The 15,000-nt window shown below is 41.2% G+C and overlaps 1 protein-coding gene across 9 annotated transcripts in view; it reads left to right on the forward strand.

Moving 5' to 3' along the window:
* LOC123514107 (hemicentin-1-like) overlaps positions 1-15,000 on the forward strand; it is a 314,035-nt gene that overhangs the window by 135,703 nt on the left and 163,332 nt on the right. The gene's annotated exons all lie outside the window — the stretch shown is intronic.

Consider the following 15,000-nt stretch of genomic DNA (forward strand, 5'->3'; position numbering starts at 1 on the left):
TAGATAGATAGATAGATAGATAGATAGAGAGAGAGAGAGAGAGAGAGAGAGAGAGAGAGAGAGAGAGAGAGAGAGAGAGAGAGAGAGAGAGAGAGAGAGAGAGAGAGAGAGAGAGAGAGAGAGAGAGAGAGAGAGAGAGAGAGAGAGAGAGGGAGAGAAAGAGAGAAATTGACTGCCAAATATCTCTCTCTCTCTCTCTCTCTCTCTCTCTCTCTCTCTCTCTCTCGGAATTTAAACAAAACCCTCACATAATTAGTTTTTGAGTACATACGTAGGAGCTTTCATAAGTACACTTTCAGAGGAGGAGGAGGAGGAGGAGGAAGAGGAAGAGGAAGAGGAGGAGGAGGAAGAAGAAGAAGAAGAAGAAGAAGAAGAAGAAGAAGAAGAAGAAGAAGAAGAAGAAGAAGAAGAAGAAGAAGAAGAAGAAGAAGAGGAGGAGGAGGAGGAGGAGGAGGAGGAGGAGAAGGAGGAGGAACTAAGATATCTTTAAAATGAAAAATAGCAGAGTAGGAAATTAATGTTCTTTACTTCCGTATCTGTAGACTAGAAAGGAAATAAGAAAAAGAACAATAAGCTAAATGAGAGAGAGAGAGAGAGAGAGAGAGAGAGAGAGAGAGAGAGAGAGAGAGAGAGAGAGAGAGAGAGAGAGAGAGAGAATATTGGATCCTTCATCGGTTCCAAAACAATACATCAAAATAAACAAAAACGAATATGCGCCACCAGCAGAGAAAAAAAAAAAGGAGGGAAAAAGGGAGAAAAAAAAGTGCATTTCTTCTTCTCTAATGGACAACAAACACATTCGTCACTGATGGAATAACTTTTACCGACAAAGCGACGAAATCCTCACCAACCATCACAGCTTTGCAATGCCGGGGATTTTTTTTTCCACACTATTAATTTTGGCTTTGCAGGGAGTGAAAGTTAAAGATACTCTCACCACGACAAAGGCAAACAGTTATCCCGTGTGTGTGTGTGTGTGTGTGTGTGTGTGTGTGTGTGTGTGTGTGTGTGTGTGTGTGTGTGTGTGTGTGTGTGTGTGTGTGTATGTGTGAGGGTCATGCACTGTCCTTCACCTACAGAATGCATTTGGTTAGCTATTATTAAAGGGAGTGAGTGAGAGGAAAGAGGATAAGGAAACACAGCAACCACAAGAATACGACTAAAACAATGTAATCTTATTCCATTGACCGTGATATGCAACACTTCACTCCAATAAAAATGCACTGTGCAAAATCTTTAAAAGAACATATATATATTTCTTAACGCGGGCAGTTTGATATTCTTTTTCTATTTGTGGGCAGTTGTAACACAAAAGAAAGTTCACAAGAGTGGTTTGTGACTTTGAAGAGATGCGTTAGAAAGTGAGAAGCTTGAATTTCTAAATATTTACACTCGCCCACAGACAAGTGACGCTATGATGGATATTTCACTTCCCATTGTCCTTTAGAAGTATAATGTAGCCATCCTTAATCTTGCATGTTGCTTCTTTTCCTGCCGAAGTTTAACAAGACAAAGACATGTAAGAAAAGCTGTTCTCTCTCTCTCTCTCTCTCTCTCTCTCTCTCTCTCTCTCTCTCTCTCTCTCTCTCTCTCCAAAAAATACGTAATTTTCTATCATTACTACACTGTAATACTAATGATAACTCTTTCATACCACTGGCTCTCATCGAACAAGTTTATTTCCCGGATCTTTAGCTATAATACATCTTTTTAACATGTTGATTTCTATTTTACCTTTATTCAACTTCAACTGCTCTCTCTCTCCCACTCCCACTCCTTCTCTCTCTCTCTCTCTCTCTCTCTCTCTCTCTCTCTCTCTCTCTCTCTCTCTCTCTCTCTCTCCTCTTTTTATCTCCTCAGCGTGTCGCCTTCCTTTATTGCAGCTTTCCTACAGAATCGAATGCGCAATTTCCTATCTTTATAGTTTTCTTTGTTGCACGTGAGTGATGCTGCGCCAGTGAGTACCAGACAATGGAGCGGGACCAAGAGGAAGAAGAGGAGGAAGAGGAGGAGGAGGAGAACATGAAGGATTGAAGAGAGAGAGAGAGAGAGAGAGAGAGAGAGAGAGAGAGAGAGAGAGAGAGAGAGAGAGAGAGAGAGAGAGAGAGAGAGAGAGAGAGAGAGAGAGAGAGAGAGAGAGAGAGAGAGAGAGAGAGAGAGAGAGAGAGAGAGAGAGAGAGAATAATTACACACAATAAAAAGACAAAAAAATCAGACAAGAAATAAAAAAAAAAGCAAAGGGAAAAAATAGTTTAAGGAAGGAAAATGAAGAAGAAAGAAAATAACACACTAAAAATTGAGAGAGAAAGAGAGCGAAGCATATTAACACAAACAAAAGAGAACAAGAAGAAAAACCAAAATTATTCACTCATATATTTCTCTTGTTTATTCCTTTCCACTGCCTTCCTCTTCCTTCTTCCTCCTCCTTCCTCCTCCACCTCCTCCTCCACTTCCTTCTCCTTCTTCACCTTCTCCTTAACTTTATCTTCTTCCGATGCCTTATTTAACACGCCTTTATGAGGAAATCGATCAGAGGAGGAGTGAAAGGAGGAGGGAAGAAAGGAGAGCCACGCATGAGAGAGAGAGAGAGAGAGAGAGAGAGAGAGAGAGAGAGAGAGAGAGAGAGAGAGAGAGAGAGAGAGAGAGAGAGAGAGAGAGAGAGAGAAGGGAGCAACAAGAAATAGGACAATGGAAGGAAGGAAGGAAGAAGGAGACGTAGAATAATGAGCTGTGGGAAAGAGGAGAAGCAAAAGGAAGGAAGAAGAAAGGGAAGAGACGGTGAAAAGGGGGAGAGGGGGACGTGGAAGCTGGTTGGATGTTGGGGTAGGAAGAAGGGAGGGGAGGAAGGGGAGGCGAGAAGGGAAGGGACACGGGGAAAGGAGGATGGGGAAGGCACTAGCGGGGGGGATAAGGAGTGAGATATTGGGGAAGGTGATGGGGCATTTGTTCCTATCAACACTCTCCTGGGTAAGTCTGGGGCCGCCCGAAGGTTTCCAACACAAGGGATTGAAGAATACATTAGGTGTGTGTGTGTGTGTGTGTGTGTGTGTGTGTGTGTGTGTGTGTGTGTGTGTGTGTGTGTGTGTGTGTGTGTGTGTGTGTGTGTGTGTGTGTGTGTGTGTGTGTGTGTGTGTGTGTGTGTGTGTGTGTGTGTGTGTGTGATTTTTATATTTTTATCCTTTTCTGCGTGATCTATGTATAAGTAAATTCTCTCTCTCTCTCTCTCTCTCTCTCTCTCTCTCTCTCTCTCTCTCTCTCTCTCTTCTCATTTTACTTATTTATTCTCTCTCTCTCTCATTTGTTTTACTTACTTATGCGTTTTCCTTTACAATGCAGGTTCAGAGAGAGAGAGAGAGAGAGAGAGAGAGAGAGAGAGAGAGAGAGAGAGAGAGAGAGAGAGAGAGAATTACACTGGAGTTGGGGAGAGAAAGACATAAAGAAAGAGAAAGAATGCCAAAGATAGAAGGAATTATTTGAAATGAAGAAAGGAAAACAAAGAAAGAAAGAAAGAAAGAAAAAAAGAGGGGAGGAAGGAAGAGTTGTGGAAGAAGAAAGGAAGAAGCGAAGGAAGGAAGGAAGAAGGAAGGAAGGAAGGAAGGAAGGAAGGAAGGAAGGAAGGAAAGAATGTAGTGAGGTCAGCTGGATACTAATTCATGAAAAAACAAATAAGGAAAAACTGCAAACAAAAACAGAAACCTTTATTACTGTTTTTGTTGACCTGGACAGAAGGAAGGAGGAGGAGGAGGAGGAGGAGGAGGAGGAGGAGGAGGAGGAGGAGGAGGAGGAGGAGGAGGAGGAGGAGGAGGAGGAGGAGGAGGAAGAAGAGGAGGAAACAGCATTTAGCACACGTGGAAAATATTTTGAAAGAAAGAAAAACTGAAGGAAAAGAAGTGGAAATAGAAGAAATGAAAGAATGAAAACGGGTGCACTACTTAATCCCTTTAGAGAGAGAGAGAGAGAGAGAGAGAGAGAGAGAGAGAGAGAGAGAGAGAGAGAGAGAGAGAGAGAGAGAGAGAGAGAGAGAGAGAGAGAGAGAGAGAGAGAGAGAGAGAGAGAGAGAGAGAGAGAGAGAGAGAGAGAGAGAGAGAGAGAGAGAGAGAGAGAGAGAGAGAGAGAGAGAGAGAGATGCATAGACAATACACGAACATACCAAACTTTTTCTGTGTAGTAAGTGGCATTGTGACTTCTATGTACTATAGTATGTAATGCTGTAAAGTTTAGAGAGAGAGAGAGAGAGAGAGAGAGAGAGAGAGAGAGAGAGAGAGAGAGAGAGAGAGAGAGAGAGAGAGAGAGAGAGAGAGAGAGAGAGAGAACACCGCAGAGACGTGGCGGCGATCGTAGTGTTCCATAAGGCACAGGTGCAAAGAGTGCCACATCTGGCAGGGCTGCGTCATCCTCTAAGAGTCATCGCACGGAGCACGAGAACGGTGCTCAATGGTGGTGACGCCGTAGAGGTGCCGCGATCCCACGGGTGTCAGCATCAACGCACCTTCGCAGGACGCGTCTCCAGGATGTGGAACTTGTTCACGGCCGCGGTGCCTCACGTCCAGGAGATGAACACTCACAGTGTCAAACTGATGGCACATAAGTGGAGACAGACACTGCCAACTCCTCTGACACTCTTTGTGACGTGACACTCAGTGTAGTGCAGTGCGTGAATAGTGCTAGTGAAGTGAAACGAATAGTGCTCCATTTACATGCTGACTATCTTGTATATTATCTATTTTTAAGTCTTGTAAATATTGTAGAGAAATAGATTGTAGTACCCTTAGAATAGGTAGCACACGACAGTGCGCCTTTGTGTACATGTTCCTTTGTATAAAGTTATGTTTAAATAAAAAAGAGAGAGAGAGAGAGAGAGAGAGAGAGAGAGAGAGAGAGAGAGAGAGAGAGAGAGAGAGAGAGAGAGAGAGAGAGAGATAGGAAAGATCATGGTGGAAAAAAAGGATAATCAAGCGAAAGAAATCTAAAAACCACAAATACTTAGATAAATTAATACAAGGACTCATGTAAGAAAGAAAAGGGGAAGAGTCCAGAGAGAGAGAGAGAGAGAGAGAGAGAGAGAGAGAGAGAGAGAGAGAGAGGGATTGGAAAAAAGGCATTGGTGAGTAACAAGGCAAAAGAAAGCAAAGAAAAAATGCAGGGAAAAATATTTAGGCATAACCTCTTTTTTTCCACAAGTTAAAAAGAGAGAGAGGGAAAAAAAAGAAAGGAAAAAAAGTAAAGTGAAACAAGTTATATATTTCCATGTTGGTGGGGTGTAAAAAAATGGACAGCGTGCTTGGGTTATGGAGGGGAAAGAGGGAGAGCAGAGGAGGGGAGAAAGGCAGTAGCTGAGGGAGGGAAGATGAAGGGAGGGGGAAGGGAGGGAGAAAATGTAAAAATATAAGAATTGAGAGAAAAAACGTAAAAGTTATGGTAAAGGAATGCACGAACTGGTGTGGAAATTGTGAATGTCGGAATAACATATGATGGAACACCTTCAAAAATTTAATAATGCGAAATAATTATGCTGAAAAAAATGTTATATAAAAAGAATACACAAAACATTTAATTATTTGAATAAGAAAATAAACCTTACGAGAAAAAAAACAGAAAACAGAAACACGAAGCAAGCCAAACTAAACTACATGAGCAAGTTTACAAATAATACAATTCAATAATATAAAAGAAGAAAAAAATGAATTACAAATATTCTGAAATACTTAAGTCATACCAAGCAAAGAGAAAAATAATGCTATGAAAAATAAAGAATGATACAAAGAGAAACCAGAGTCGCACCGCAAACACAACCAAGTAAGCAAACAAGTCCATGGGTAATATATAACAGCAATATTACAGGAACACGACACTCTTATAAATGCAAAGAAGAAATGCATAATACATAGATCTAAATTTTGTTGCATCCTGTCTGCTGTCACTCACTACGTTTTTACCCTGTGGATGTTAACCCAACACCAATCAACACTAGTCAACTTTGCTACCTCATCGCATCATTTAGCAATAATCACGTACTTTTTGCCTTCACATTCACTCTTTGACTTCACTCATCACTACCTGCTTCTGTACCTTCAGCTTCCTATGACTTGACTTCATTTAACTCCTTCAGTACTGGGACACATTTTTTCCATGAGTTTTGGATATGATTAGACGATTTTGCTTACATTAAGAAGGATCTATAGAGGTCAGAAGATCAATTGCCAGTCTTTACTATTCTAATCCCAACATAAGTTTCTGTAGTTGTATAAAATCACCAAATAGTAAGCAGATTGATATGAAAACGCGACAAGATACTGAAAGGGTTAAAAGCCAAGATTCAAGATATTTATCCATTTCTTGTGGCTAACTCTCACAGACCTTCAAAGAGACTGGCAACTTAATGGGACTTTTTCCCGCTTTATGTTGTCCTTGGCCAGTTTTCCCCTCTTACATAAAAGAAACCCTTCCCAGTTCCATCATTCTCATCATCCCCATCACCACCCACCACCTCACCATCAATCACCATCATTCAAGCACCATAAATGACCGGACACCCTTCGGCTCCCTCACCAACAGTCACACCATCACCACTCCTGATTATCCCTTCCCATTACTCATCACTACCATCACCACAACTATCTATGGCACGTGAAGCTCATTTTCACCACCTATTGTCTTCAGTGCCACTCAGATACACCAATACCTGTCATCACCTTCATCATCATCATTGTCACCACCATCAAAGTTCTCATCTATCAGTGTCACGAATGAATAGGGAATAAAATTTTACATGATGTATATATTAGGGTGTATTTAGTGAAGTAACGAATCCAGTGCTATATTGAATAAGGCTAAAACAGATAAAAAGACATTGAATGCGAAAAACAAAATGAGAACAACAACAAAGAGAGAGAGAGAGAGAGAGAGAGAGAGAGAGAGAGAGAGAGAGAGAGAGAGAGAGAGAGAGAGAGAGAGAGAGAGAGAGAGAGAGAGAGAGAGAGAGAGAGAGAGAGAGAGAGAGAGAGAGAGAGATTCCAAAACACTTCCGTTCTTCACCTCCACTATTTCAGAAAGGCTTTATCTAAATTTACTCCAGCTTTTTAGGGTATTTTTATGGTTCCAGAGGTAGATTGAATGCGATTTCTGCATTTTTAACTGAAGAAACACTCATCTCAGTGGCTTTGAAAGATAGTCGTGGTGAGAGATCAAAGCGTTTCTGAATATGGACCAGAGAGAGAGAGAGAGACAGACAGACAGACAGACAGACAAAAAAAAAACCTGCAGCAGTTTCTCTTTATCGCAGTGTTATCAAGAACTTGCCACACTATTCCCTGCTGATTCACCCCTGACCCACCATCCTTGCCTCCACACTGCCTCCTGAAGCACTCATCGCCAGGAACATGTGTTTGCGATCGTCACCTTCGCTGCACTCACCACTCACCCTCACCACCACAACGCCACCCGGAAGTAACGACCACGAAAAGATAGACTGAAAGAAAAAAAAAATTATAAGTTGTAGTGAGTTTATTTGGTGAGAAAGAGAGAGAGAGAGAGAGAGAGAGAGAGAGAGAGAGAGAGAGAGAGAGAGAGAGAGAGAGAGAGAGAGAGAGAGAGAGAGAGAGAGGAAACATACAAATAAATTACTGAGCGAATTGATAAGCAAGGGAACTGAATAAATAAATACGCAATTCGTCATGTTGATTGCACGATATTAAATCTGAACATAAAGAGCACAGTCAATGTTATCTTTGGCAAGACTTTACACTAAATCAAATGCAAGAAAGATTTTAAAATATGTAACAACCAGAACACTATCGGATCTGTGCATTGCTTGTTGTTTACCTTGTGACCATTTAGACTAATATATATATATTTTCTTTTCTCTCTTTCATTTCGGTCCCTTTAAATTCTTAGATACACGAAGGATCACATTTGATTATTGACTCCATTAACAAAGGGAGAGAATAATACCAAACATAACAGTATATCGTAACTTAATCCCTTCAGTACCATGACGCGTTTCAATACTGATTCTGCGATTTTATACAGCTTCGTAAAGACCGTGGCCATTAATCGTCTGACTTCCATAGACGATTCCTAATGCAAATAAAATCGTCTAATCGTACCCACAAATCATGGGGGAAAATGTGTCCCAGTACTGAAGAGGTCACCCTAACATTACTACAACCTTCACGAAGCAATACAAGGAAAGAAACGACATCAGACATGTTTGCCTGTTTGAAGGCTACTTGTTACCGTTCTTTTTCAATATAAGATAGAGAGAGAGAGAGTGTGTGTGTTTCATTGTTTGATCTGCTGCAGTCTCTGACGAGACAGCCAGACGTTACCCTACGAAACGAGCTCAGAGCTCATTATTTCCGATCTTCGGATAGGCCTCAGACCAGGCACACACCACACACCGGGACAACAAGGTCACAACTCCTCGATTTACATCCCGTACCTACTCATTGCTAGGTGAACAGGGGCTACACGTGAAAGGAGACACACCCAAATATCTCCACCCGGCCGGGGAATCGAACCCCGCTCCTCTGGCTTGTGAAGCCAGCGCTCTAACCACTGAGCTACCGGGTGTGTGTGTGTGTGTGTGTGTGGAAAAGGACAGTCTCTCTCTCTCTCTCTCTCTCTCTCTCTCTCTCGATAAGGGAAGCCGCATGAGAGGCCACAAGTGTGCCCGGGTGCCGGCGTGCTGACAAGGCGGTGCTGAGTCTGTGCTGAGTGCTGCCTCTGACTCACAGGGCACGTGCTCGCCTCATTGAAAATTATATAAAACCTTAGGACTTGTTACAGGAGGAGGAGGAGGAGGAGGAGGAGGAGGAGGAGGAGGAGGAGGAGGAGGAGGAGGAGGAGAGGAGGAGGAGTTGCGGATGGAAGGGAAGGAGGATGAGGAGGGGAGGAAAAGAAGGAAGAGAAGGAAGATGGGAAGGAGGAGGAGAGGGAAAGGAGGAAATAGAAGAACAAGAACAAGAAGAACAAAAGCAAGAAGAAGAAGAAAAGAAGAAAAGAAGAAGAAAGAAAAGAAGAAGAGGAATATAAGATAATATAAAGGAAAGAGAAGATAAAAGAGGTGGGGAAGAGGAGAAAGAAGAGGAGGAGGAGGAGGAGGAGGAGGAGGAGGAGGAGGAGGAGGAGGAAGAAGAAGAAGAAGAAGAAGAAGAAGAAGAAGAAGAAGAAGAAGAAGAAGAAGAAGAAGAAGAAGAAGAAGAAGAAGAGATAGAGGAGATGCAAAATATTCCCCAGTTTTACGTGGAGGTAAGATAATGATGGAAATTGCCCAGAAAAGAATAAAGAAAGGATAAAAAGAAACTATGTAAAGCGAGAAGAGAGAGGAGAGTCTTAAGAATTAGCTAAAAAGGGAAGCAAAAAATAAATAAAATAAGCAAAACAAATAAATAAGTGATACCACCAACACCACAAATAACAAAAACAACACCAACCAAACAGCAACATTAAGACAACACACACACACACACACACACACACACACACACACACACACACACACGAAAAGGCACAAACAAGGACACAATTTTCAACCAGCTGTCCAGGTTGATATATTTGGGGGAGGGACTTGGAGAAGGAGAAGGAGGAGGAGGAGGAGGAGGAGGAGGAGGAGGAGGAGGAGGAGGAGGAGGAGGAGGAGGAGGAGGAGGAGGAGGAGTAAAAGAGGTGGAAGAATAGGGTAAGATGAGGATATGGACGAAGAACAGGAAGTAAATTTTCAGAGAGAGAGAGAGAGAGAGAGAGAGAGAGAGAGAGTACACATCACTCCCATCCTGTGGTCGTTTCTATCAGACGGCAGGACCTTCCCCCGGAGTCCTGAGAAGACAAATTATTTCACAGAGACGGTCTCCACCTAAATGCAGTGGGAGCAGCCAGGATGGGGAGATTAATTCATGATAAAGTTTGTCTCCACAGATCAAAAAACGTGCAGGTGGCAGAAGGAACTTCAGCGTCGTAAGTTCATCTTCAGATTCAGGCAAGATCAGAGCTTGCTATTTCAATGCCCGTAGTTTACGAAATAAATTTAATGAGCTCCAAGCTCTTATACATCAAGAAAACTATGACATCATCGGCATCACAGAAACTTGGATTAATACAACACACAGAGATTACCTCGCAGAATACTCACTTGATGGCTATAACATTTTTAGTAGCGAAAGATCTCACCGTACAGGGGGCGGTGTAATGTTTTACGTTAAAAGTAATCTTCGTGCTCGTGTGATGCCAACTTCAACCATTGCAAACATAGATGTCAATTTCATTCATATAGAAAATAAATCCCGAAGAATATCATTAGGTCTCGTCTATCGTCCTCCAGCCCAGTCACCCGCCACAGACGAACAATTGTATGAACAAATCGCGGACATTTGCTGCGTAAACAATTGCATAATTATGGGAGATTTTAACCTTCCAGTCACAAGGTGGGGCGAACCACTGACAGCTCACGCTGGCCAGCAGCTGTATAATAGCATGCTTGAAAGCTCCCTCCACCAACACATCAAGCATCCGACAAGAGGAAACAATATCCTTGATATCGTTCTAACAAATGATGAGAATACTATTGAAAATGTGGAAATTGGACCAGAATTCAGTTCCAGCGATCATCGCACCTTAAAATTCACCATAAATTTTGACAAAGGAAAAGTGAATGAAAGTAAAGAAAAAGTGCCAGACTATCGGCGTGCAAACTACACAAGACTCCGTATGCAGCTTGCATCCATTGACTGGAATATACTGCTGGAAACACCAGATGTAGATAAGACATGGGAGGTGTTTGCTGAAAAGATAAATGATACAGCTAAGATGTGTATACCACTAAGAAACAGAAGGAAAATACTAAACACCAAACCGAAATGGTGGAATAATGAAATTAAAAGCTGTCTTCTAGCAAAGAAAGAAGCATACAACAAATACAAATTAACACAGCATAATAATGATAAATTAGAGCATGACAGATTGCGTAGAAAAGCAAAAAAGTTGATAAAAAGCAGCAAAAAATCTGTAGAAGCTCAGATCGCAAACTCCTGTAAAACCAACCCAAAGGAATTTCACAGTTATGTAAAATCCAAAAGAGTCTTAGCCTCAACAATTGGTCCACTCATAACAGAAAACGGAAACCAAATAGATAACGAAGCTGAAATGGCAAACGTCCTAAATAGATTCTTCTCAACAGTCTTCACGACTGAAGATGTCCAAAATAGTCTGCCCATGCCAGAGCCTCAGGCACAAGGCAAAACACTGCCTGACTTCATAGTTACAGAAAATGAAATCCTCACAGTCATGAACAGCATGAACGTAAACAAAACGCCTGGACCAGACAAGATATCACCCAGGCTTCTCAAAGAAGCGAAAAATGAGCTCGTGAAACCACTCACGATTATATTCAATAAAACTTTACAAGCAGGAAAGTCCCCAGGAGTGGAAGCTAGCAAATGTCACGCCCATTTTCAAGAAAGGAAATAAATCACTCCCAGCTAATTACAGACCAATCAGCCTTACTTCAGTAGTGTGCAAGCTGATGGAAACGATAATCAGAGATAAGATTGTCAAATTTTTAGAAGAAAATAAGATCATGAAGGATTCACAACATGGTTTCAGAAACAAGAGATCCTGCTTAACAAACCTACTAGACTTCTTTTATGAAGTTTTTAACTCGTATGACGAGACAAAAGCAGTGGATGTTATTTATCTTGATTTCCAGAAAGCTTTCGACACTGTCCCTCACAAGAGGCTAATCAGCAAAGTAAAAGCTCACGGCATAGCTGGAAATACCCTGAAATGGTTGGAAGACTGGCTCTCTGACAGAAAGCAACGAGTTGTTATAAATGGAAAAGAATCAGAGTGGCACAATGTGAAAAGTGGTGTTCCTCAAGGCTCTGTATTAGGACCAGTTCTTTTCATTGTTTATATTAATGATATTGATGAAGGAATCACTTGTAAAATAAGCAAATTCGCGGACGACACCAAAATAATGAGCAAAGTTACATCAACGTCACAATGGCAAGAACTACAGTGTGACTTAAATAAACTGACACGCTGGGCAGAAAAATGGCAAATGAAATTCAATATAGAAAAGTGTAAAGTCTTACACATTGGAAGTAACAATGTACAAGCAAAATACGTAATGAGTAATGTACCTCTGGAAAGTGCTGAGAATGAAAAAGATCTTGGTGTTGTGGTGTCTAAAGATCTCAAGCCGAGCAAACACTGCACAGAAGCAGTAAAGAATGCAAATAAATTAGTTGGGTTCATTGGAAGAACCTTTGAATTTAAATCAGAAAAAGTTATCCTTACTTTATATAACTCATTGGTGCGTCCTCAGCTTGAATACTGTGTGCAGTTCTGGTCACCATATTACAGAAAAGACATTGAAAAACTGGAAAGGATCCAGCGTAGAGTGACCAAGATGATTCCGAGATTGAGAAACAAGCCGTATGAGGAACGACTGGAAGCATTAAATTTATTCAGCTTAACAAAGCGCAGGATAAGAGGAGACCTAATCGAAGTTTTCAAAATTTTTCAGGGATACAACAACCTTGATGTCAATAAATATTTTACTATTGATCATTCCACCATAACAAGGAATAATGGATTTAAAATTACACCAAAACGCTTTAAAACCCACGAGGCAAAGCACTTTTTCTTTAATAGAATAGTTAACATTTGGAATAAGCTTCCTTCAGAAATAGTAAACAGTACTTCCATTGCATCATTCAAAAACAAAATTGATAAATATTTAAAGAATAACCCCAACAAGCTCTCTTCTTGTCTGAATAATTAAACATGATACTATATTAACTTTCTTATAGATAGATATGTAGAGTTCACCGTAGGGTGAATAATAGAATCTCCTTTCATCCTTTCCTGTGAAAATTCCATGTCAGTTTTTTCCACACTGCATGGTACTTTTCCAAGCTATTTTCCATGCCAGCGAAAGCTGGAGGGAGTGGTGGGTGGGGAAGAGCCTTCTCCTGTACTGTCCTGTCTCTCTTATCTGTAGCCAGTTAGAAGTAGTTACCAAACAGCCTCGAAAGGACCAACAGGTCTGTTGCTGTTTGGCTTTCCTTTGTATTCCTTTGTAAGAAGAAGAGGAAGAGAAGAAAGAGGAGGAGGGGGAGGGATGCACCTAGTCTTCATGGAGGATCAATACGCCAATAAATCACTAGGAGGAGGAGGAGGAGGAGGAGGAGGAGGAGGAGGAGGAGGAGGAGGAGGAGGAGGAGGAGGAGGAGGAGGAGGAGGAGGAGGAAAAGAGAAAAGAAAAAAGAGCCATAGGGAGATTGGGTGTCATTTAAATGGTGTTGTATGGGGTCGTCTCGCTCACTCAATCTTTTTTACACTCTCCATATTTTTTTTCGTCGTGTTTTCTTTTATTTCGTGTAGCCAAAGATCACCCCAGGCATGTTGAATCGTGATGAGGTGCGTGACGTAAGGTTTTGTTATTTTGAAGCACTAAGTCACAGAATAGTAGAGTGGTGTGTGATTTGATATGTCAGAAGGCTACTCATTATTGTTTCCTTATTTCCGGCAGTGAAGGGATGAACGTTTTGTGGAGAGCAACAAAACCTGTCCAGGCATTAGGAATATGCTTGGAGGAAACACTAGTTAGTGCGTCTTCCTCTATGATAAATAATGACCCACTTATAAAATTTTTAGGCCATTGGAATAAAATAAATGCATACTTTTTAATGTTAACGGTTCTACTCAATACTGTTTTCTTATTATTACCTGAAATATCTCATCACACACACACACACACACACACACACACACACACACACACACACACACAGAGAGAGAGAGAGAGAGAGAGAGAGAGAGAGAGAGAGAGAGAGAGAGAGAGAGAGAGAGAGAGAGAGAGAGAGAGAGATAATTATTAGAGAGAGAGAGAGAGAGAGAGAGAGAGAGAGAGAGAGAGAGAGAGAGAGATAATTTTTCCTTTCCTTCCCAGATCTTCCTCCTCCTCCTCCTTCTCCTCCTCCTCCTCCTCCTCCTCCTCCTCCTCCTCCTCCTCCTCCTCCTCCTTTCCTCCTCCTCCTCCTTTTCCTTCTCATCTTCCTCCTCCTCCTCCTCCTCTTCCTCAGAGAACAAGGCATCGTAAGGACATAAAGCTCTAGCGGGCTTGGAGATGAAGCGAGGCGGAGAGGCAGACAGACGGCCTTGGAAAATATTGTCCGTAGATCTTTGTGGCACAATCTTTAGTACTGCAAGAATGAGGAAGAGAAGGAGAGATAATATACAAGCTCAGAGCAGAAATTGAATAACATATATAGGAGTTTACTGTGACGTAAACAATTTCATAATAAGAATAGTAATAGTAGTAGTAGTAGTAGTAGTAGTAGTAGTAGTAGTGATAATAATATGATAATAATAACGATAATGATAATAATGATGCTAATGCTAATAATAATAATAATAGTAAAAATAGTAATAATAATAATAATAATAATAATAATAATAATAATAATAATAATAATAATAATAATAATGAAAATAAAAGCAAAATTATAATTCGTGAGCAGCACAAATAAAGGAGAAAGGTGAGAAGGATGATAATGATGAAAAGAAATATGATAAAGAACAAAATGAGAAGGGAAGATACGAAGGAGTGGAAGGAAGGAAAGGAAAGGAAAGATAACGAATAAGGAGAGGATGAGTGAGTCTTGAGTGGCGGCGAGGAAACAGACAGACAGACAGACAGACAGACAGACAGCACACCGTTTGAAGAGAAGAGATCATTCACAATATCTTACATTAAATTTTCATCTCTCTCTCTCTCTCTCTCTCTCTCTCTCTCTCTCTCTCTCTCTCACACACACACACACACACACACACACACACACACACACACACACACACACACACACAAATGTATATCATAACATCAAACACACTAATGATACTTTACATGTGCATCACCAAAAATGAAATGTTCGTGGCCACTATTAATCTGTTCTGCTTCCTTTGATCATAAGTAAATGGAGCTTGGGCGGCAGCAGT

Source organism: Portunus trituberculatus, chromosome 37, assembly GCF_017591435.1.
Source record: "Portunus trituberculatus isolate SZX2019 chromosome 37, ASM1759143v1, whole genome shotgun sequence".
NCBI lineage: Eukaryota > Metazoa > Arthropoda > Malacostraca > Decapoda > Portunidae > Portunus > Portunus trituberculatus.